Source organism: Tympanuchus pallidicinctus, unplaced genomic scaffold (assembly GCF_026119805.1).
Source record: "Tympanuchus pallidicinctus isolate F22 unplaced genomic scaffold, pur_lepc_1.0 scaffold5, whole genome shotgun sequence".
NCBI classification, from domain to species: Eukaryota; Metazoa; Chordata; class Aves; order Galliformes; family Phasianidae; genus Tympanuchus; species Tympanuchus pallidicinctus.
Window position 1 is genome coordinate 49,988,587 of NW_026294769.1, and position 25,081 is coordinate 50,013,667.

Sequence of the window (25,081 nt, forward strand, 5' to 3'; positions counted from 1 at the left end):
CAAAAAAATTAGCTTGCTTGTTACTATGGTAACCTTCAGCGAGTGATTGCTTTTTAATATATCAACAAAGAAACAGCAATCAAATATAAGTTTGGTTCAGCCCACTGTCCTTCATTAGGAATAACGAGTGGCTAGTTGTTCCTTTGCCTTGTCCGGGTTGGCACACTCCCACTTGATGGACATCTTTGTGAGATTCGCTTCAGAGAGCCAGCACTACCAGAACTTTAAGGGCAGTTGATTTTCCTTTGCCACAACTTTCCATGGAATTGACCAGCTTTGCTTACACCACAGAAAAAGAAAATGGGATGAGGGGGCATGCATGTGTCTTTTGTGTATTATAGAGACTCTGCTTCTGAAAATTCACTTGCTTCTAAGTGTACAAATTTCCTGGCAAGCACCTGTTTGACTCTTTAAATTGCAATGGTATCAGCCAGGGGAATTTTAGTAACAATTTTGTCTTTTCCAGACCATTATTGCAGGATGAGTGAGGCAAGTAAAAATGAAGTGCTGCAGGTCAGGTCATGAAGTACGTGTTACTGTAAGGAAATCCAGCAAGAGGCCAAGTAATAAATGGAGAGCATGTCTGAAGCTGAGAAAAAAGATATTCCTCTAAGAAAAATGCCAAGCAGGGACTGTGTGCTTTAAGAGGAGAGAGCAGGAGGGAAAGGCATATCAATACAAAAGAAGATAAGTTTGGACTTTATATGGACAGGGGCATTGCTTCTGTTCAGAGTTGAAGGGATTTATGCAGCTTTATTACTGACCTTGGCTTTTATTCCTTAGAACTTAATCCATGCAGCTCTCCTTCAGTCTTTCTTTACCAAAACAAATGGATGTGCAGTATGTAGAAAGTTTGCAGGGCTTAGATCCCTGCTAAGATTTCTGCCACGGAAATTGATCTGCTTCACATTCAAATAAAAAGAATTATCATAAAGGTTATTCCCTTAACAGCAGTGAAAGGAAATTATTTATATACAGGCAGATATTAAGATATTAATTAATCTAGTTCATTTAAATGTATCAATTATTATTATTGTTTATATGTAAAATGGGAGGTGTACTATAGCCAGCTGTTTTCTTGCCTTCTCTCCTATGCAAATCTGGTTGTGGTATACAGTAATTAAATTTGTGACTGAGTGAGTAAGTTAGATTTTTTTATTTGCCATAGGAATATAGTCATTCACAAGAACTTGGCATAGGATTTTCTAAAGAATGCTTTGATGAAGAAAAGCTGCCTTCTTCCCCTTTCTCTTCTACTGACCCCAAGGAGAATCTATGGTTTGCCAAGGGGAAAAGAATAAGAATGAAACATAATTAGAACAATCAGAATGAAACAGAATCAAGCTTGTAATTGCAATAGTAGCTCTTGCACTGTTTTCTGTTTTAATCTCTCTCTAATTTTAGGATGCCAATCAATAAGATACCTCAATGGTGCTCTCTTTGTTACATTAAATTCAATCGTGCATATATGGATGTTTCATTGCTACCTCTTAGTTAATTACCAATTGCAAAAGTCTCAACAGGCAAACAAACAAACTTGGGTAATTTTGATATTACTCCTATTTATATTACCAAAAGCCTTTTTGAAGGACTGATCTTGTCTAAATAATTGTTATTTTGAAATACGAAGATTGTTGGTAGCAGCCATGTTAAACAGTAGACAAATACCACCTTTTCTGTTCACTTATCATGTTATATTTGAAACTTGAAACTATTTTGATGCCTGTTTATAAATGATAATGAAAGATATGTAGTGCATAATTTTAAGTATATGTAGGGTAAACCATTTTTTTTATCTCCTCACTACATCTTAATAACACACTTGAACATCTGGCATAAAACAAAAGTGAGTTTTGTAGACATCCCTATTCACTGAAGTTCTGCTTCTAGATTAGGTGTACACTGAAAAGTACTATAAACATTGTTTGCCTAAAACTTTTTTTTTCTTCAACTTTTGAAGAAGAGTATAAAGGCATTTTGTACTTTAAACAATTTGAAAACACTTAAATGAGGTGGGAGGACTGCGAAAATAGTGAGATTATGATCTTTTTTTAACATAAAATATGGAGAATCTCTATTTCCATTTTCTATCCCAGCTGCAAAACTGTTACTGGAGAATCAGCTGAAAAAAAATAAAATAAAATAAAATAAAATAAAATAAAATAAAATAAAATAAAATAAAATATACTTGTGCCTACATGAATAGGATAAAAGTTCCAGGTTTCCTATGAATAAATCTTCAGCTGCAGCATTGTACATAACTTCTAAATTCAGCACTAGTTTTAATGCTTTGCTTTTGCTGCACCTGAAGTAGTTCACGCATGTTGTTCATTCCATACATGGTTGTAAATGATGAGAATCAAAAGTAAGTATTGCAGCAAGCTGTGAAACTTTTACATCTCTAAATAAATATTAGATTAAGGCTATTTCTGTATGACTGTTTGTCCTGCATACATACACACATACTGAGTTTGCATGCAGATATGTGTCTGGATTTCTAGCACGCTTTATCTATAATTCAGGTTGTTACCAGATAGCTGATAGGCTTGGTTCATTGCACAAACATAACGACTGAGTGAGTGGAAACCAGTGTAAGAAATAGTCTTATAATATCTGGAAAACTGATAAACATGGCCTGCTGGAGCTTTCCTGAAACAAAAGGTTTGACACTAGGGTACCAGCTGCTGAGGACAATATGGTCAGGATAAACCTTGTGGTAGGCTGCAGTGTAACTGTGGAGCTTCTCCATGGAGAAGCAGTCATTCAGTTACTAGAGTGCCTCCAAGTTATGTTACCACTGCGTACTGTAACTTACAAAGCTGGAATAGTCATTGCTATCTTTATGTAGATATGCTGCAAATTGTATCTTTTTACAGTATCATGCAGATCTTGTGAAGATTTTTTTTTCTTTTGAAACCAATAGAGGATTTGTTTCTTTTTTTTTTTTTTTCTTCTTTTTTTTTTTTTTTTTTTTTTTTGTAATGAGAGGAAAGTCATCCCACTTCCTTTTATCCTGGTGACTTCTCTCCTTACAGAGGTATCACAAGCTTACTTTTGATTGTTTAGTCAGTTATGTTTCTTTGCTCTCATTCTCTAGGTTTAATCTGTTCAGTCCTAGTTTTCCCTTCATGTGGAGTGCTGATGAAATTTATGTCTACATTTTAAAAGGATTAAATAGGTGATGGTAAATGGAAAGGAAAATTATTTTCATAAGTTGTGCTTGTAGATGCTGTAATGTGGAATGCATGTGACTAACAGAAGGTTGTAAGATCTTTGTCTTAAATCAGTGCAGTACTTCACAGAATCACAGAACTGTAGGGTTGAAAGGGACCACTGAAGATCATTTAGTTCACTCCACTAATAAGCAGGTTTCCTGCAGTAGGTTACGCAGGAAATTGTCCAGGTGGGTTTTCAGTATTGCAAGGGAAGGAAACTCCACAGACTCTCTGAGCTGCATGCTCCAGTGCTCTATCACCCTCAACATAAAAATGTTCATATGGAACTTCCTGTGTCCCAGTTTGTGCCCATTGCCATTGTTCTGTCACTGAAAAACTTAGAGATGTGCTGTCTGTTGCAGGGATAACTTCTGTGTTTTCCAAGTAACCTTGTCTTGTTGAAGAGGGAATTTATTGTAGACCTACAATTGATGAGAAATTATGTGAAATCCCAGTCAGAAGGAATATTTCGTCCTATCAGCTTCTTTGCATTGCCTTCTATATTTTCTTTTATTGTTAAGATTCCACTTGCCATCTTTTCCTTACAGATTTATTGTTCTCATCTTAAATGTCCACCTTTACAGATAGAACAATCACTTTCAGCCATAAAAATAGATTTAGCATCTGTTGAACCTTGTTATATCATAGTTTGATCAGCCCATGATTACTTTCATCTCCTTTTTGCCTATTAGGGCAATAAAGAGTCCCTAGTACTGAGTCTGCTGCTGCTGCTCAAAGAAAATAGCAGCCTTTAATAAAGTGTGTTAGGAGTTAGCAACTGGAAAGCAAAATCTCACTGGGGAAAACAAGTGTAGTTACTGACCCAGATACATATAAGACAACTCTGCCTCATTCCTTAAAACATCAGAGACCCAGACAACAAGGGAATATCTCTTCAGCACGATATAGAAACAGCTTTCTTCATATAAAGCTATGTTAGAATAGCCCCAGGATGTTCCTATTGCTTCATACTTTTTGAATAAGTCGAGTTCAGCGCAATTATGAGTATCTGTAATAAGACTGAGTAAAAAGACATTTGTGACCTCCAGGAGTAAAAAAATGTCATTGAATATTCAAATCACACGGACAACATCTTTATACAGAACTACACATGTAATTACTACTCAACAATTCAGGGACTTCAGGGATAGAAGAACTCTTCTCATATCTTTGAAGGGAATTTATTGTGACCTGAGAAGATTGGCTTATTTGAAATTGTTCATTTCACAATGTCACTAATAGTAAAATTTTAAGTGTATGTCCCTCAGTGAAGCATACAGGGTAAGTAAGCTGGAACTTTTTCTCTGACACTCTTTTGTGTCTACTGTATACTTCCAAAGCAGACATTGCTTTTCTGTTTCTGGACTGTGTAACTTATTCAAAAGTACTGAAAGACATTGGTTCCAAAAAGCACATTTTGAGAGATTAATAAGATGACCAAACTCCATGTGCCATACTGGATGCTCCCCCTTATTTTTTTTGGAGTCTGCCTCAGTAAGCAAAATAGAGGTTTTGACCCACTGGAGTAAATGCTGAGAGGAAGTACTAAAAGTGAACAGGAAATCCTAGGGAATCAAGAATTTATTTACAATTTCTCTTGAACGTGAAAAGGTAAGGAATAAACAGTGTCAGGACAGATACAGAAGGGACTGTTAAGAAACCAATTTGGGAGTCAAGGTTAACTTACCTGAAATTTGTCTGGAGAATGTAACAAAGAAATCCAATAAATCTTTAAGGAGGAGGAACAAAAAATTTAACAGTAGCTTTCTATTTGTTAAAAAGGTTACTATAGTTATGTTGGCAATGTTTCCTTACCTTGCAAATATACATCAGTAGAATTACGATCAATAATCAAGTTTCAGCAGAAGTAATAATTGGAACACCAGGGAGACATCATAAAAATGCGTCAGCTATCATGAACAGTCATAAATAGGGAATTGTTAAAAAAGATGAACATATGCAAATCATGTAGTTTGGATTATGTGATTTGAAGAGTATTAGGGGAGTTAACAAATGAACATACTGTACCATCAATAGTTTATATTTGAAAGGTCACTGAAAATGAAGCAGGTATCAGAAATATAAGACATATAAATGTAATACTGGTTTGCATACGTACTGCTGAGAATTCCAGTTCTCAGCTCTGCTCAGGCTGAAAGTGTTGCTGACTTCATCAGTGTCACAATTTATCATTAGTAAAATACCATTCATGGTGTGCTGATTATCAAAACTTACGTGTTCTGAGGTTGAAGCACTCCAGTAATGACCTGAGATTTGGAATAGTTTTAAAATGCTTAATAGTTGGTAATAATTTTAAAATGTGAGATCAATTGGAGTAACAACCATCAGACCTAAGGTAATTGTATTCAGAAGGAATCTATGTAGGAAGACAATTCTGTCTTTTAAATTGAGCAAACAGAAGTCTAATGATTAGATGGACTGAGGTTAGATGACTGCTGGCTAAAATATACATTTTTTGAGTGCAGTCATGGAGACAATTTACTAAAAGTACATGCAATTTCCTCCTCTGTCACTTGGTTTTCAATCTAGATTGCTCATCTATTTTTAAAAATCTCTTCATTGTGTACTATGGACCACTAGCAAAAAAGTAATTCTTAAAACATTATAGTACATGCTACTGTGCAAGTCATAAAGAGTGCTACTGTATAGACTTAAACTCTCTAAAGCCTCTAAAAGTATGGGAATCTTGAAGGGACTCCACACTTCCTCACTTAACGTTACGTGAATAGTAATCCTCTATCAGAATCTCTGTACTGTGCTGTAGCAGAGACATCTACCTCCCTGCTCTGTAGGAGAAAAATCCCTCTGGTGTTCAGACCATATAGTCTGTTCTCTTAAGGCAAAATCCACTGATGCTTGTTTCATAAAAAATGCAAACTTAAAAAAAAAAAAATAAAAATAAGGAAAGTACTTGTATGTAGGCAGTGATGGGACAGGAGAGAATGGCCTCAAGTCACACCAGGGGTGGTTCAGAATGGATATTAGAAAGAATTTCTTCTCAGAGTGATCAGGTGTTGGAACAGGCTGCCCAGAGAGGTGATGGAGTCATTGTCACATAATTGCAGAATTGTAGGAGCTGGAAGGGATTTCCAGAGATATCAAGTCCAAGCCCCCTGCAGAGCAGGCCCCCTACAGCAGGCTGCACAGTAAGGCATCCAGATGCTTCTTGAGTATCTCCAGAGAAGGTAAATCCACAACCTTCCTGGGAGCCCTGTTCCAGTGCTCCATCACCCTTACTGTGAAGAAGTACCACATATTGGTGCGGAATTTTTTATGCTCCAGTTTGCGGTCATTTCCCCTTGCCCTGTCCGTACAGACCACTGAAAAGAGGCTGGCCATGTCCCTTTGACTTCTACACTTAAGATATTTCTAAACATTAATAAGATCACCTCTGAGTCTTCTTTTCTCAAGGCTGAACAGACCCAGATCACCCAACTTTTCCTCATAGGGGGGATGCTCCAGGCCTTTATCATCTCTGTGGCCCAAAGAAATGATCCCTGCAAGTGTTTAAGGAAAGGGTAGATACGATAGTTACAGACATGGTTTAGTGGGTAGTACTGCTGGTAGGTGGATGGTTGGACTGAATGCTCTTTTCCAACCTTAATGATAGTATAATTAAATTATTCAGTGCAAGTCTTGATCTGTAAACAAACTATTTTTGTTGTTTTTATAGCCAACCTGATTTCTTTTCTGTTCCTTTTCATGTACTTTCTCTGTAAGAACAGAGCAGTAGAGAACACCTCCGTCCTACTTCTAGTACAGATCTTTAGTTCAAACACAGCTTGTAATTCTGCCTCTTTCATAATCAAAACTATTGACAGAATTAAATCTTGACCTTTACAACATGTGCAATCTATTCTCAATACATCTTTTTGAGTTTTTATTATGAAATGTAATATATGGAATCTAAAAAGCGGAGAACTTTTAAGAAATGCTACAGTGGCGTACTTCCAGCTGTAACCAGTCATAAGATCAAGCACAATGTATATTGAGACCTTCATAAGAAAAAAATAATCATAACATTTTTTAAAAATGCACATAAAGTCTCTCAGATGATTATCCAATATCTGATAAACGATTAAAAGGATTCTGGCTGGTTTAGAAGCACCAACCAATATCTAAAAGATACTGCAGAAACTGTAATGTCTTTATATTGCAGAAGCCTTTCTTTGAGAGATTCCATGTGAGTAAAATCCAGGAACATTTCTGGGTATTCCTCTATAAACTTTCCCCTCCTCCCTTCACATATAGCTCGGAAGGAACACAGATCTCAAGTGCAATAGGGTGATATTACAGTAAAACTTGTGAGCACACATGATCAATATTTTAATTCCAGCTCCTATCTGTGGAGCACTCAGTCTTGCTTTTCTGCAACTAAGAATTATTTCAGTCTTAAATTTCTGTTTTCCTAATTCCACCTCATTTCTTCTTCTTCTTCTTCTTCTTTTTTTTTTTTTTTGTCCAGTTATTAGTGTGTTAAAGATTCTGATAAACAGGCTTTGATATTAGCTTATATTATTGCTTAGAGTTACAGGTTTTTCTTCCCCTGCCTAAATATCTCTTATTGTCCTTTGCAGAAGGCTGCAGTGATCTCCACAAATGACTCTTTTTTTTTTTTTTCTCAAATCCTCAAAAAAATAAATGCTGCCAAGAGCTGCTTTTTGCACACACACACACAAAAATTATGAATGCATATTGTGTTACAATACTTCTTTTGACCCCAAGAGTTAGAAAATGCCTTAGAAAATCATCCAACTGTAATTCTTAAGATAGAGCAGCAATTGTTAACCAAATTGCTGGTATCTATCTTATTAATAGTCTCCAAAGGCAGCTGTAGTGGTGATTTTGGTTCACCTCCAGGTCTGTCACAAAGCTGTGTCTAGGTGTTGCCTAATAGCCTGGTTTTCACTGTGTGCATTTGCATATTTCCTTAAGATCTATTGAAGACTTGGTGCAGCTACTTGCAGTGCTTCATTTTTACTTTATTTTTATTTTGTGACTGTAGGTCAACATGTGCTATCAGCAGAGTACTGAAACATAATGCTAGAGGTTCTCAACACATATCAGTCTTAATCATTATTCTGAAAATGTTTTTTTCCATTATATATGCTATTTTTCAAAATGGAATAATTATTTAAAACTTATCATCTATCATTTAAAAAATGTCTTCCAGGGTGAGAGCAGTGGAGAAGGGAGGGAGGAATCTTCCTTCTTGCCCTCAGTAGCTGAACTAAAACCCAAAGAAAATGTCAGGGATTTAGTTCTTGTGGCTTATAAAATGTCATCCCTGTGCTGAGAAAAAGAAACTTACATTACAACTGAATTTTTGAGGCACTAGGTACTGATTCAATTTGCATTCTCACTGGTATCATTTAATATCTGATACTTAATATTTTTGAACAGGGCTGAGTCTTATAAATATGTATTCAAGCAAGCATGGATCTAGATCTAGCACATTTTTCATTACTATGATATATCCTAAAATAATTTTCGAGCATTAAGATATATTTTTTTCCCACAACTTCCTCTCATGAGAGCAGCAAATCTGTCAAACGTTTTGCCATTGTCTCTATATATTTTTTTGCTGATCAGCTTTCTAGTAAGGTTATCATTCAGCATCACAGATCCCAGTAATATATTTAGGTATATAAATAATCTATGAAATAACAGATACTGCATTTCACTTGGCAGTGATCATTTGATGCAGATGCAATGAGTAGGAAAGTAAGTTTCTATTAAAGTAGGTTCAGTAATGAGTAGATTGAGGTGTGCAACACGGGGACAATTTATATCCCCTATTGCTTTCTGAATCAGTTTGAAAGTAATAGTGAACATGCATCGATTAATACTTCTGATAAAATTTGGCATTAAAAAAAAAGTGCTTGTTTCCAGAAACCATTATATACGTTGCAGATATTTCATGTGAATTTATAGTAAGCCTTGATCCTCACAGACAACACTTATGTTCAAGATGAGTCCACTTCAGTTCGTTTTCATTTCTATCAAAAAGTAAAATATTTTCCTGCTACTCACAAAAGTCATTGCATAAACAATACCCTGAGAATAAATTATTTCTAATCAATAGAAGTAGGAATTTTAATCTCCGCAATCTCTGAAATATCCTGTATGGGGGATCAATTCCTCCAGTGATTAAGTGATTTTTTTTTTTTTTTTTCCCAACTAAACATTGTGATAATAGTCCTATTTGGTTTTTGAAAGTAAACACAAGAAGTTGTATGCCCCTATAAAAATTTGGATTTATGTTTTGACTGGTGTCTGTTCAGAAAATGAGGCAGTGGATTACCATGAAATGCAGATAGGGTTGATTGGACCTGCCCATGAATTACACATGAATTGTAAATGTTTGTGTGGCCACCACAAAATCTAATTTCTTTCCTCTTCATAAAGCTGTATTTACATATATATTTGCACAATTTTTTTTTTAACTTTGCCATTACATGTATATACATTTTATTTCAACTTAGAATGGCTATTAAAATTCGATTTAAAAAAAAAACAAAAAAAAACCTGATTGGCTAAAAATGTTATTATTAATGTTGAAGAACATTTTTACATTTGAATTGAAATATTTCTACAGAATGAACTGTTCATATTCAAATAAAAGAGATCTGCCAAAGAATCAACTGTATTTTACTGTATGGTCAGCTACTGTCCACAGATCATCATAGGTAATGTGTGCTACCTACAGAATAGGTAATTTGAAGCACTTAAACAGTCTACAAAATCTTCTCTGTTCAAAAGAAGTTGTAAGTTTATAGGTCAAAACACAGGTGGAAAAAGGAAAAATCTTGTATGTAACAGGAAGTTTAATGTTTTTGCAGAATTTACATTTCTCTTATGTAACATTCTTCCTACCAGGAATTTATGAACATGATGAACAAGTGCTCTATGTTGAGAATTAAAATTAAAGGAAAGTGGTTGGTATAAATAATTTCCTCTCATAATTTACTTCTGGCTTGTGTAATGCAGTTTAAAATCAAAGATATTCTGTGCTCAGTTAGGTTACTTGTAAGTAGTATAAACTGCTTGTGGCACCAGCGGAATTCACAACATGTATCAGAGAGTAGAAGGGAAAAATGTTGAGTGACAATTTGCCACCTAAAGTCTGACAAAAGTCAGTTCTAGCCAGCAGGCTTTTAACAGCAGTTTGTGCCTTTGAACATCTTCTCCAGATATTTTGTTTTGCTTTATTGATTACTTTTATATGAACCTCGGTTTTTGGTCACGCAATACTAAAATCAATGGCAAAATTCACATTGACTGAAATAGTAGTAGTGCTAGAAATCAAGGCTTTATTGCTAAGGAAAAAGTGTCAATTACATTGTCCTACACTTTCTGTTGACGGAAAGAAGCCGTAACATGTCCTGGGAGCCCTTCCTTCTGGATTTAACTTACACCTAAAGGGAATGCAGTACAAGTCAATGTCCATTTATTCTCTTTCTTCAGCTACTTATTTGGGGTCTGTGTTTTAAATGTACAGTTTATCACCATGGCTGTAGTGGTTTGCTGAGTTGTAATGTATGTTACTACCATTGTTACACAAAAGCATTAATGTTTTGGAATTATTACCAATTTAAATGTTGCATCACCAAAAGGTACTCTAGTCTCCAAAGCAATCTGATTTTTCTACCTGTGACTCTTTAAAAAATCCAGGATCTACCTATGCAGTCTTCTCTTTATTACCATTCATGCGTGTAGGTATGACTACACAATAAGAAAGCATTTAAACTGACTTCTAAAGTCATTTTTCCCCAGTACCTAAGTCAGGTGAGCCAATGATAGTTCCACCCAACAACACCAATCTCAAGTTTTCCTCATTAGATAGCAGTGCCTAAGGATGGGCAGCAGTGAGGAGCTTTCCTCAGCATTGAGCGGGGATATTGGCAGGAAGGCAGCAGGAGCCAAGCTAGATCTAAATAGCTGGCAGACATCTTGTTTCTTTGCAGAAAAAAAAAAAAGAAAAAAAAAAAAAAAAAGAAAGAAAAGAAAAAGAAAGACAGAAAAAAAGAAAAACAATTAGTTTTACTGAAATAGTACCATACTATTAAATGCAAGCTTTTGACAGTCTTCTCTTTACTAACCAAAACATGCGTATGCTTCAAACAAATGCAAATTAGGCAGCCAATTTATAAACCATATCTATGAGATTTTTTAAGGAAAGCTATAACTGAATACACTCATACTGTTCACAGTTATGCTATACATTTTCCAAACAGAAATTATTCAGAAACATTAGGACATTAATGCATTTTAGTGTTTTGCGTGACAATACATGAATTTGGTGCTCTCTGCTTTAGAAAATATGAGTTTATGACAGGGTTTGAGTCTGTTTTGGAATTCAAAAGGTTTAATACCATCATATGAAGCTGAAGATTTTTTAAAAGGTTACTGACTGGTCTTTTTATAAAGATTCCAGTCATATGATAGATTCTATTTGATGTTGTCATGGCAGAATTACTGTGAAATATAGAAAGATTTGTCCAATGAAAAAGTTCTTGATACTAAGAAAAACCTTGTTTTGTCCCTTCTAACTTGTTTAAAGTAACACAAGTAAGAATAGTAAAACTTACTAAAATGTTCTGTAGAAAGTCTCACAGTTATATGCTGTATAAACAGAATATTGTCCTGGGCTGTGATCTGCGGTCTTCAATCTGAGCCCTTAGTTCTCAAAGGTAGTGACAGAAAAAGCAGTTTGAAAATCAAGCTCAGAGAGAGAAAGGCAGATTGCTCCCACTGAATTGCACCACTCACAACTTTTCTGTACTTCCTTTCATCTATAGGACACATATCTGCAAAGGTCTTTTATTTTACTTTCTTAGTAACATTCTGTTTCTATTTATAATACTTTAACAGAGCAATTGTTTTCTTCAAAAATATTCTGTATTACTAAATACTGCTTTTATGCATTATTTTGCATTTCCTGTTATATATCTTAAAGTAAGTCAAGTATAGAGAAGAGGAGAGAATGGTGAAGAACAGAGGTATAGGAACTCAGGTCATTCCATTCTGCGCTGGTAATTATGTTATTGTGGCCATTAACTAACATTTGGATAAGGGTTTTTTCCTCTCTTTACTTTGGGGAAGCAAGGTTGAATCCAGTTTTGAAAAGAGGTAACAGCATCCCAAGTTTTGCCTTGGAAGGAGATCATATGCTTGCAGACATATGAACATTATCACAGAGAGCATTTGGGATTAATTCTTCATCTGCTGTTTAAAATCTGTACATTTTGTTCTCTTTGTGCAGAAAAAAAAGCTCACAGAGTTTGCAGCAGCATAAGCTGGCTTCATGAAAGATTATAAAACTACATTACTTCTGCTGTGTTCCACTTCAGCTGATAGCTTTACCTGCAAAGACCAGGGATTCTTTGTCTGAAATATGACTCAAGCAGCTGGAAACTCAGCAGGTAGCAATGAACTCAGGAATAATAAAGATGGCTATAGCTTCTATATGTCTTTCATCGATTTTAATTAATTTCCCCAGTGGAACGATTTCACAGCTCTTCTAGTAATTCAGGTGATATTTATAAGGCCTAAGAAAGTTGTATTCTGAAGAGATTCATTAATTATGGAGCATAACTTCATCCCTTTTTTTTCCTGATGTGTAATCAACCTGCTATTTATAATGCTCTCAATTTTATGGCGTGTTAGGCTGCTATATAGTCTTAAATAGCGTGTGTCTAATTAATGTTCTCTGATTTCATCAACACACATGAGCTATTCCTTCTGGCACCTTTCTTTCATTATCAGCATGCCCATATTGTTCAGATGTGGTACATAACAAGCATTATTTTATCCCTGACACACAAATTGTAACCTTATCTTGTGATGTATAACTACTGGCAAGGTCCTTAAATAAAAAATGAGACTGCAGTCCCATGATAAAAGACCAGCCAAGAATATGTGCAGGTCACACCTGTTCCATTTCCACAGCTGTATAAATTTGATTTGCCATAAAGCTGCTTAATTATTTTGATCATTGAATCAGTCTAGTCAGGAAAGGAGAGAATATTAACAAGGGCACTGATATGCTCGAGATTTGGCTGTTTGAGAGTAATTAGCTTGGCGCATGTTTTAATCAAAACTGAATGCATGTGGCCTTTGCTAGACGTTACTTCAGCTCACATACAGAATATGTTTCTTCAAAGATTTTAATTTTAAACTCCTTTAAGAAATGTAATTTTGGTACTTACCGTGATCCTGGTAAGTGTGGCCATTAAGTTTCTCACTGAAATATAACTTTGAGTCCCTTGGATTTAGGATCTGTGACAGATCTTAAAGCTGCCGGGCATAAGGAACCAGTTCATAAGGAGCGTCACTGAAACTCATGTGCTAAATCCATCAGCATCAGCCAAAAAAGGGAGAAGCTAAGCTGGCTGATAAACAACCCACATAAACACTGTTTAATCTTTCTCTGCTTGTAGAAATGGTTATAGGTAATATTTTTAAACTTTGAAAATTGTTAAATATGTAATCACTGCAGCTTAGTGCTCTGATGTCTGTTTGCAGTGCTTAGTGCTCAACTGGTTAGCACCAAAATAGACTGTTCATCAAACAGATGTCTCAGGGGCAAATTAAGTTGGAGTGTACTGTAGATCACTTAAAAATTTGCCGTATTTCAAATAGTGCATGGATTTTGTGAAATGAAATCTTTTTAAAGCAAGGGGTAAATTCAGGTTAATTCAAAATGAGATCACAAATGTTCTTTTTGTGATATGCATCCTAAAATGAATAAAGCTACATAAAAAATATATATATCCAAGTTTGGTAGCTGATTTGTTCACCAGTTTCCGCAATTTCTAGTTATATTGTCTCATACAAAATCCTGTAAGTATATTAATCCCTCTGTATCAGAACTAAGCTGTTGCCAGCTGGGGTTTAAGAAGATATCCCTTTTGTAGCAGATATGTGCTGACAGTATTTATCATTGGAATCCTCATACAAGCTGTTTATCATGGGCTATGTGCTTCCAGGCTAATGCAATTTTTCTCATTTGAACACAGCCACCTATCACAAGCGTACCCTATACAGGAGATATAATCATATGTCAAATCTTGAATTGGAAATGCTGAGGTGCTTTTTCTGAGCCAGCATCCAGTGAAGCCTTGAGGAGGAAAGTTTTGCTGGGCAAGATGCCATTTTTCATGGGGAATTCAATTTGATTAAGGTAGTCTTTGTTTTGGGAGTGAAGTGTATCACCTGTGTCAAATGGTGCCATGCTCTGGGTTAATTACGAATCTAATGGGAAATTATGTACTTCAGTAGAGGCAAAGAATTTGCTATGCCTATATATCCCTGTGTTTGGAAGACCATTCACTCTTTATTCCAAAAATCTCACTGCACCACTGGATGAGTAGTAGAGATGTGGAGGAGGAAGGAGGATGAGAAAGACCTATATGTCACTACACGTATCATCATAACTTGAGTGGGAGAGGGAGGAAGTGCTCTTTCTGGGTGAGATCCAATGGTGGCCCCCTGGTATCTGACAGATTACAGCTCTGATTTTCTCCTTGTCTCTGCACTTTGGTAGCAATGTGCTTATGGTCTCAGTAGCTCCTTCTGACTTCCTTAGTCCTACCAGCAGAGATCCAAATTGTTCAGAAATGACACAGTCATCACATTACTCATACAGTCTGACACCAGCATGGAAGTCAAACTACTCATAAGATTTTTCCTGGCTGTAATACACAATTGTTATTTCTGTGATAGAAAAGCATATATCTCTTTCAGTGCAGCAATTTATGTTGAGAGATAAAAGTACAGTGTTTTTAATTAACTATCATATTGGAAATTTGAAAATAGAGAGAACTGTTTTGACTGAGAAATCAGCTATGACATGTCTTTCTTCAGGCTATTTGCATTAGAAGAATATATTGCTGGTATAAAGCAAATTGCTTGCCATCCTCTACAGTTGCAGTGAATTTACAAAACCGAGTTTCCCTGAGGGCAGAATCTATCAATAGCATGTTTTCACATGGCTTCAAGTTTCTGCTCACCAGCACTTCTGCTTGGTTGTGGCTTTTCCTCTGAATCATGACTTTAAGATTAGGATGAATTCTTACTACCTCTTCATTTTTCATTTTTTCATTTTAAAATTGTAATAGGACAAGTTAAAGAGAAAAATTACAGATATTTGCTTTTATGATGCTTTCTGCAAACACCAGCGCTGAAGAAAACTACTGGAGTGGTAATACTCTTAAGTGAGGCTTATGCAGCTTTTAAAAACATTGTATATTTTTAATATGCAAGCATAACTGAACCATATATTATTTATACCGAATTTCTTTAAATATTTGCATTTATAAAATGAAACAACTCATTCAGTGTTAGCAACAGCAAGGACTTTGTATGGTACAATGTCTAAAAGGCTGAGTTCTGCCTACGTCACAAATTCTACATCACTGCAGTGAATTATGGACTAACCTGAGTAGAAAACCATTTTGTGTTTTAGAGAGATAGCAATAAAAGTCGGTTTGGATCCTTTGACTTGAGTATGCAAGCGATAAATATTTCAAAAGAGAATTCATTAGACAACACCTTCATGTGGAGAATCTTGAGTTCAGTCTGTTAGCTCCTTCCTTCCTGAGGGATAAGTAATAGGCACACAATTTCCTAATTCCACTGTTATGGGCAGGAATTCAGGGTTGCAAAAAATTAAAAAAAAAAAAAAAAAAAAAAAAAAAAAGATAATAATGAATAATAAAACATCTGTGTTTTATTATTTTCAAAAATATTATTTATTATGTTTTATAATAAAATATCTTTTAAAATTATTATTATTAACATCAGTTGATCTTATCTGGAAAAAAAAATAAACAGTCCCTTTACAAATAGAATCATATCATCATATCCTCTGTCCCTTTTTGAGATTCCAAGATTTCAAGATTTTCAAGATTTTCTAGGCCCCCACCCATGAATCTGTATGTATTATGCTGCCTTCTTTCTTATTTCATTTCTCTCCTTCAGATTTCCTTCTCACTAAGCATCACTGTGTATAGTAAACAGACTAAAGGATTGTAATCCTTTCAGTCAAGATCACATTAGATTTACAACCATGTTACAGCTGGTCCACAGTGCTTCAACTGTATTTGGGTATTACCTGCCCTCTATTTAAGGTCAGTTGTTCTCTTACTAAATATCCACATGAAGGCTGATTCTTCAGACATTTCCTTGTGTCCCTTGCTTAAAACCTCTTATTTCAGTTATATCTTAAATCACAAATTATCACTACCTGCAAAAAGAGTCAGACCACTTATTTATTCTGAATTTTACTATTTTGCTGCTGGCTTTACCAGTGATAGATAGCTGAAGTTGGGTCACCCCAATTGACCAGTTTTCAGAGAGATGAGAGATATGATTTTCCTACATCACTTTCTTTTTCTTTATACTGAATATGAATCAGTGATGGATATAAATCTGCTGTCTTCATATTTAGTGAAATACGTGCAAAGGCAGGTACTAAATGTGAAAAAAATAATTAACACGTAAATATTATTCAAGCCAAACTGAGGAAAATAAGTTGGTATAAACCATATATAGATAACAATTCATGCCTGCAAGTCTTAAATGTTACAATGTTATTGAATGTATTTATACAGCTATGTTGAAATATAAGTACCTTCAGCAATAACGTTTGAGATTATAGTAAATAATTATTCATTGACTCTCAGAAGATTGCAAGGCAATACATTAATCTGTGACATTTCTCTTAGGAGACTGTAAGTCATGATCGTTTTGTGCATGACTGTGGCTTTATCTTACAGGCTACTAAAAGGAGATCAGCTATTAAATGTGCTGAGTCATAGCACGAGGAGCATCCATGCAGTCAGGAGGAACAAGCTCAGAGCTCAGCCCAAGCATGATATAAGTGGGACTGACAGGGCTGGCTGCAGTGTTGGAGTGTGAAAAGGCAGCATTTAGAAAAAAGGTGACACCAGTTAAGTAAATCGTATCTCTAAGCTCACAAAGCTTAGAGCTGCAAAGTCCACTTTCTAATGCTAGTTGACAAATTGCAGTATATTTTGGACATCCATGTTTTTAAGGTCTTCTCTGCAGGGAATGAGCAGGAAATACCAGTTTATCGTATCAGGAGTTAGCACTGGCTTTATACTACCTATATTTGAGTAACTCCTGGACTAGTCAGAGGTCCTTCATTGATATACCAATGTGATACTAGATAAGCTTGTTCAGCCTGGAGAAGAGAAGGCTCTGAGGTGAACTCATTGCAGCCTTCCAGTAACTGAGGGGAGCTTATAAACAGGAGAGAGACCAACTTTATACATGGTTTGGTATAGATAGGACAAGGGAGAATGACTTTAAGCTGAAAGAGGGGAAATTCAGATTTAGGTGAAAACTCTTTGCAAAGAGGGTGGTGAGACACTGGCACTGCCCAGAGAAGTTGTGGATGCTCCCTGTGGATGCCAGGTTGGATGGGGCCCTGAACAGCCTGGTGGCAACTTTACCCATGGCAGTGGGGTTGGAAGTAGATGACTTTTAAGGTCATTTGAACCTAAGCCATTCTATGATTCTGTATTTCTTCAGACTCGATTTGCAATTGTATCATATAGAGGCTTTCTGCAAATGGAGTAGGATCACTGTATCCTTAACAATTAAAGGCCTTTGCTGAAAAATGCAGAAGAAATGCATAGGTCAGAAGAAGGTTTTTGAGGATCCTGAATGATTCATTGAAAAATATAGTTCACAGACTATAACTTATCCAGATCCAGTGACATTGTTCAACTTCAAAAAGTTGATGCAAAATCTGTTTCTTTTTCATGAAGAGGAGAGAGGCAGAAGCAAAACATGAGCAATATATTGGAGCAGATTCATAAAGCAGCTAGTGGTAATGACTGAAAAGCTTCATGAATGGTGTGACTGGCCCTGAAAGAAAATCCATATATCAAGGTCCTAGTAGGGGCTACGTGTCTTGAGAGGCAGTCAAGATAGCAGCTTCTGAGGATGGACTGCTCACCAAATGCTCTATAGTAGCAGACCACTGGCACTGTGTTGTAAAACTGCAGTATGAGCAGCATATGAACTAAAAAATTATCAATTTGATAGTACAAACATAGAAAGCAATAAGATCTTACTAGGTGCTCCAAATAGGCTGCATTTCTAAACCTACATCACTCTTAACAGTTTTGATCCATGACGTGGTTAACATAAAGTAACAACAAGACCAATCTTTGTATCATTGAGGCTCAAGGAAGAGTACATTCTTGTGGATGTGTGTGCATACCAATCAGAAATCCAAAGAAAGTTTCTATCGGTGTGTATCTGAGGCACATTTTTGGGGAATAACGTTGTTCTCTCTTTAGACAAATAGCCGTACTTCAAGGGAGAGTACCCAAATATCAAGAATGGATTGTTAAGACCTGTGGGATAGGCACATGCCAGTCATTTATAAGAAAAATGACTGTGTATATTTGCTTCTTGTATTGATTGCCATCGTTTAAAGGCACAGAGATTTCCTTTCAGACAGTAGGAGCAGCTCCACTGACTTCCTTATCACTCCCAGTGTGAAATGGAAGTTAGAGTAAGACAACTGGCCTCCAGATGCCCATTGCAACACCCCTTGCTTTTGGCTCTGTGCTGTAACACGTTTGGATCACTCAGCTCCCACCTAACGTCATGGGCTAATTGCAGGTGCACCACAGGGACAAAGACCACCATGAATTTTTCACAAACATACTCCATGGCTGTGCTATCATATAGTAATGTGCATGTTTATTAGTTTCATCTGTAACATCCAAATTTTTCCCTATGACCTTACCAATTCCATATGGAAGCACAAAGAGATGGGGGTAGAAGGAAAGGTGTTTAATTTATTTTTAAATGATCGGTTTTTAATGGCTTGACAATCTGCCTTTGGAGAGTAATTAGTTTGGAGATAAATGTAAATTAAATGACAGGTTTTCAGTTTGCTCAGTGGGTGAAGCCATTGGGGACAGTAGAAACTGTGACTCTGCCAAAGTTATTTTACAGACTAACTGTAGGGAGATAACTGATGTTATTATAATTTACAACAGTTTACCATTTCATCTATTGGTTTTGGTTGTAATTCAGCTATGGTCATTTCACTAAAAGGAAGCTGTTGCTGATGATCTAGGATAAAAATACTGATGTTATTAATGAACCATATCATGCAGTTACAAATTCAGTACTTCAGTTAACACTGGAGAAACTTGTATGAAATATTCCTGGTTGTGTGGACACATCACACCTCCTTAGTGTGTAGTCTCCTGCTGTGACATGACATGGTACAGCTGCATGCAGTGTGTGAGCACAGAGGTCCCTGTGGCTTAAATGCCTGCATGCCAAAATGGATTCAAAGTATGAAAGGTGGAGATCCATTCCTACTGTACAGGCACTATTTGTTTCCATGTGTCTCAATAAATATGAAAACTCATGGCCCAATACAACTTAGCTTATGACTGCCTTGGATACAGCTGCTGATAGGGGCACCTGTCAACTGTATTCAGTCCTCACAATGTGGATTGCCTCTAAGAAAGCTTAGCTGTTCTGTAGCTCGTTAAGATAAAAGGCCAGGTTCTCAGAAGTGATCACCAAACAGAACGTCCTGTTTTTGGACTGGAAAGAACGAAGGCTACTGACTTCTGCAAATGCATGGGGGAGAAAAAAATAGGAGAAAGAGCTGCATTTTAAAAGTAAATAAAAGTTGAGCTCTTCACAAAATACAGCTGGTTTTGTACTTTGTTTTTTTTTTTGTCCATTGTTCTGTTGCTTTTGTTGTGATTGTTGTTTTGTTGTTTGACTGCTTTTTAATACTGGCATATAAATTGATAACCAAGTTAATGACTAAAAGAATTCTTTCCAAAATGAAGTATTTTGGCTGTGTTACCCCCTTTGTGGGGGGATTATGTCTTCCTTTTTGCCAGTTCTACAAAACTGCAGACCTTCAGACACATGCCTCCCCTCACACTATAAGGAATTAACACAAGTTTTTTGTACAGTTTCTGCTGCTAGATAAAATGGAAGCTATGGACATAATTTTTTAGTTAAATAAATATAAACATACCTCACAAAAAGTAGAATATAATAAACAGTGGAATATAATAGTATTATTTTTTAAAAATTTTTTTAAAACTTGCATTCAATTAGACTTGAAAAATTGCTATATTTTCTGGGATTTACTTTTTATTGATTTTTTTTGGTAGCTTTCCTTTTATTGCTGCATGCCAGTAAGTGAACCATAGAACTGACTATATGAGCAAAACACCTGTGATTCACATCTGTTCTGGTATCATCCCACATCAAAATAGGTGTTCATGTTTAACTGTTAGTACAACTAGTGAAAGAAAAGACTATTGAAACCCCCATTAATATTCTGCATAAATGGCAATCTGTGGAAATACAAAATATTGCTAAATATATGTATATATTTATTCAAAATATTACTATTTTATGTATGTTCATATGTTAAGTATTAAATATCTATTTAAAGTAAAAATTTAGGGTAATTATTTGTTGCTTTATAAGCAAATTAAGATTTTTTTCATGCTAATATGTAAATAAGAATTAATATTAGCAAATTAGAATGATTTGTAAACAAATGTTACAGTAATATTCCTTTCGTATGGGATTTATGTTATTTTTTATGTTGTTTGTATTTTCTCCTAATTTAAAAATCATAAAATAGGATTTGCATTCAGCAATAGATGTGATAAAAACACTTCCTAGATCAGAAAAAACTTGGAACCTGGCAATCTGTCTATGGGGAATATTTTTCATATGGAAATTGTCTAACAGTTTGCTCTTGATAACACACGAAAAATGCATCTGGGTATTTGCAGATCCAAGATTACATGCATGCTCCATAGAGCTTCAGCATACAGCAATATGAAAACTAAGACCTCAGTTCTTTCCCTAAAATCTGGGCAGCTCGCTGTTCTGCACTGCTGTAGTATGCTCCCACATATGCCAGAACATTTCTTACGGGTAACCTGCAGGCTGGTATGCAAGCTGAGCTGCCTGTGAAGTAGTCAGAGGTTCAGAGATGGGCAGAAGCAAAGCAGGACGTATTCATCTTATGAACATTAGGAGATCTGAGTAGAATATTTATATTCTCAATGGGCCGATCTCGTTTCAAGTGCCCTCCCATTCCCTGTATCCTATACTCTGGGCTGCATTCCTCCTCTTTGTATTGATGACAGTACTAATCTCTACTTTTTGGCTGGCATCTTAGCAGAAAAAATGCTCTGAGCACCATTCATCATGACCATCCTCAGCAACATGTATCACCAGTGATAGCCTATCCTGAAGAACCTGTTGAATCCAAAAGTGAGTCACCGTTATTTGCAAGTGAATCTTGTTCTCCCCCGGGCATAGTTCTTCATACTCAGCTGTATTTCCCACCTTCCCAAAACTGCAATGCACATCAAAGAAATAAAGCACACAACTTTTAATTTAGAGATCACAGCCAGACACTAATTATTCTACATGATAAGTTGTCAGCATGTTTACTTTGCATGTTTTGGAGAGAGGGATTTATATTCTTTAAATATTTGAGCAGGTCCTGAGCAGCTGCGATCGCCTGAGTGCAGTAGGTTTGTGCAGTTTTCATTTAGAAGCATAAAATATTAACCTAATTTTTTCAATGTAAGGAAAACTGAGATGCAACACTTTGGGTTACTTACTGCAAAGAAAAAAAAATGCAAATCGCTAGAGGAGGCAATGTTTTCAGACAAACATAAATGAATAACTGCACTGAAGGAAAACATGAATCCACTCCAAATAGCAATGTATCTCTCCCACATCAGAACTTGGATTCCTTGAAGTGAACATTCGTTTTCTGGTGGGTAATTGATGCTTGATCGTGGCAAGTATCCACTTCTTTGAAATGAAGTTGAGAAACCATTCCCATGTTCTGGTTCATGACTTTCTATTAATCTCAATTTTCTGAACACTTTAAAGTGGGTAACAAAAGCACCTGGAGATCAGCACTAAAATAAAGTGTGCACACGGAAAGGGTTAATTACCATGATTGATCCTGCAGCCACTATGGTGGTGATTCAGTATCCTAGTGAATGGCAGAAAATGAATAAATGAACACATTTACTACAATTTGTTCTTTCAAAACTTTTTTTCATTTATCTGTGGTCTCTTTATAAAAAGAAAATAAGATGGGGTTGAGGGGCAGCTGCTGGTAAGAAAGTAACAAGGTCTTGTCTACCAAATACCCACAAGAAAGTACAGATTAAGCAATGCCATGCACTCAAGTACATAGCCATTCTGAGTATAACATTTTTTTTCCATAAATTCATTTATAATTTTCTATTATAACTTCTGGAACCCGTTCATTGCAGGCAGCGACATTCTGAGTCCCTGGGAGGCTTTGTTGTTGAATATTCTTTTCCCCCAAATAAGGCAGCTCGAGATGACAATGATCATGTGAGTGAGCAAAAGTAAAAGGCCACAGTGTTCTTCTTTCTTATGAGAGTTTACTAGTTTCCATCTCAGTAAGTTTAAAAAATTTATATATATGTATGTTTTCTGTTATTATGCAATAAATGATTGAACGGCAAAGAGTAACAACACTGGCTACAAATTTAACAAATCAGATCTTACAGACTTAACAGAAAGCTTATGTTAACACAGAGAGCTTTAAAAACTCTCATAAAGTTGTCTGCTTTTTTACGTGAGCACTGTTTTTCTGTTGTGGCCTAATTCCTTAAAAAATATGTGCAACTATTTTCAAAAACAGAATTATAAATACTAAGGGTGATAAATAGCAATAATTATTTTGGGAAAGGACTGTGATGCTGATATGATAATGGGGTGCAGGTATGCTCAGTCAGCTTTAGGCTATTGGGCCAGTGCATAATAGAACAGCATAAATACCCTCAGGGTTTAGTTTTTAAATGTCTAGCTACGATTCCAAGTGAAAAATATACCATGATGCTAACAGAAGTGTCTGATAAGGAGCTGAATATTAGGAAGTAAAGGATTAGGAGAAGTAATGTTGTGTTGAGTTGCATTCATTTTTATTCAGAGAAATCATTTGCCACCGTGTTTTTCTCTGGATATTTTGTTCGTTGCAATGAAAGGTTTATGAAAGACTTTAACTGAATTGAAATAACGATGCTAAGGCTTTAAAAAGTCTGCCTGTTTTCTTGTATTTCCTTCCTCATTTCAAATGACAAGCTTGAGATTAGTGGTTTATGCAGTGTGTCCAGAAGATTAATGTTTCTAGGTGAGCTTAGAGAGCTGTTTCATTTGATCACTGGAATTTCTCATTGCACTGGTAAAAAAAAGGGAAAAAAACCAAGAAAAAAAAATCCGTTCTAAAAGCTGCAGGTGCTGACATTTCAGATGGGTCTACACCTTAACAATGTCCCTTAACAATGACAACAGATAACAATTTCAGTTATGACGATGCTGAGAACAAAGAATGTTTTGTTTGCTATATTGAAGCAATTGACCTTAGCGTCCACATTAACAGCAATAATTTAACTCCAAGTTCAGGAATTCAGTATTCCTCAGTGTTCCCTTGCAACCTTTTATTTCCAGAAACTATGTAATAAAGACAAATTGCAGAACTTAAGAAACAAAATTCAGGTTGAAAATGCATGTTTATATTGTGATTGTGTTCATATGCAAGCATACATGGGTAAGTATATGAGGGGAAAGGTAAATACAGCAAGACTGATGATCGGAGGCCTGGAGCACCTCCCCTACGAAGACAGGCTGAGGAAGATGGGCTGAACTGTTCAGCCTGGAGAAAAGAAGGCTGCGGTGTGACCTCATTGCAGCCTTTCAGTCTCTAAAAGGGAGCCTACAAACAGGAGGAGAGTCGATTCTTTGAAAGGGTAGATAACAACAGAACAAGGGGAAATGGTTTTAAGCTGAAGGAGGGAAAATTTAGGTTGGATATCAAGGGGAAGTTCTTTACAGAGAGAGTGGTGAGAGAGTTCTTTACAGAGAGGTTGTGGATGCCCCGTCCCTGGAGGAGTTCAAAACCAGTTGGATGGGGCCCTGGGCAGCCTGGTCTAGTATTTAAATGTGGAGGTTGGTGGCCCTGCACACGGTGGGGGCGTTGGAAATTCATGATCCTTGAGGTCCCTTCCAACCTCGGCCATTCTGTGTAATTCTGTATGAACATTAGATAGAGTTTAAAAACCTGGATGAAAATTTTAATCTTGAGGAATCTGTTTGAATTTCATGCTCATGCTCCAAAAGAAAAAGTCTGGCTTCCAACAGGAACCTGTACAAATAAGGATTATGACCTCCTAAGCACCCACACATTCAAGACAGAGAAAGTAAGGTAATATTTATTGTCTTGTCTAGCTCTATATGTTTCTTACCGCAAACTAAATAGAAATTAATTTCCAGAACTTTTTTTTACAAACATTCGTGCCTTGTGTATGTATGTGGTTAGCTCAAGTAACATGTTCTGAAAAAACAAGTTGGAAATCTCTTTTGCTCAAAACTTTTTGGTGAAAGAAGTGGGTCAGACTGGAGAAGTTCTTGGTTCCTGCATTCTCAGAGCCAAAATTACTTAATTTTTTCTGTGAGTAATAGAGACCTATTGCTTGTATGGCAAAGCCAAAGAAGACAGAAGATGTTACTGGGAAGCATAGAAGAATGTAGATCCATTTACTGTTAGAGTAAAGAGTAAACAGTAAACTGTTGGTGAATCACCAATTTGAAATTGTATTTTTTGACTTTTATCTTTATAAAATTAAACAGTAATTTCCTCTATGTTTTTATTTTTGTAGTGCTTTTGGTGTTCAAATTGAATTTAAAAAGTTTCAAAATAATTACTTTGTTTTCTAAAATTATTTTTAGAAATCTATTGCAATGCATCC

General features: G+C 36.0%; 1 protein-coding gene across 7 annotated transcripts in view; it reads left to right on the forward strand.

The window, feature by feature from the left end:
* The window catches only part of RALYL (RALY RNA binding protein like), a 371,615-nt gene that overhangs the window by 262,670 nt on the left and 83,864 nt on the right, over positions 1 to 25,081 (forward strand). The gene's annotated exons all lie outside the window — the stretch shown is intronic.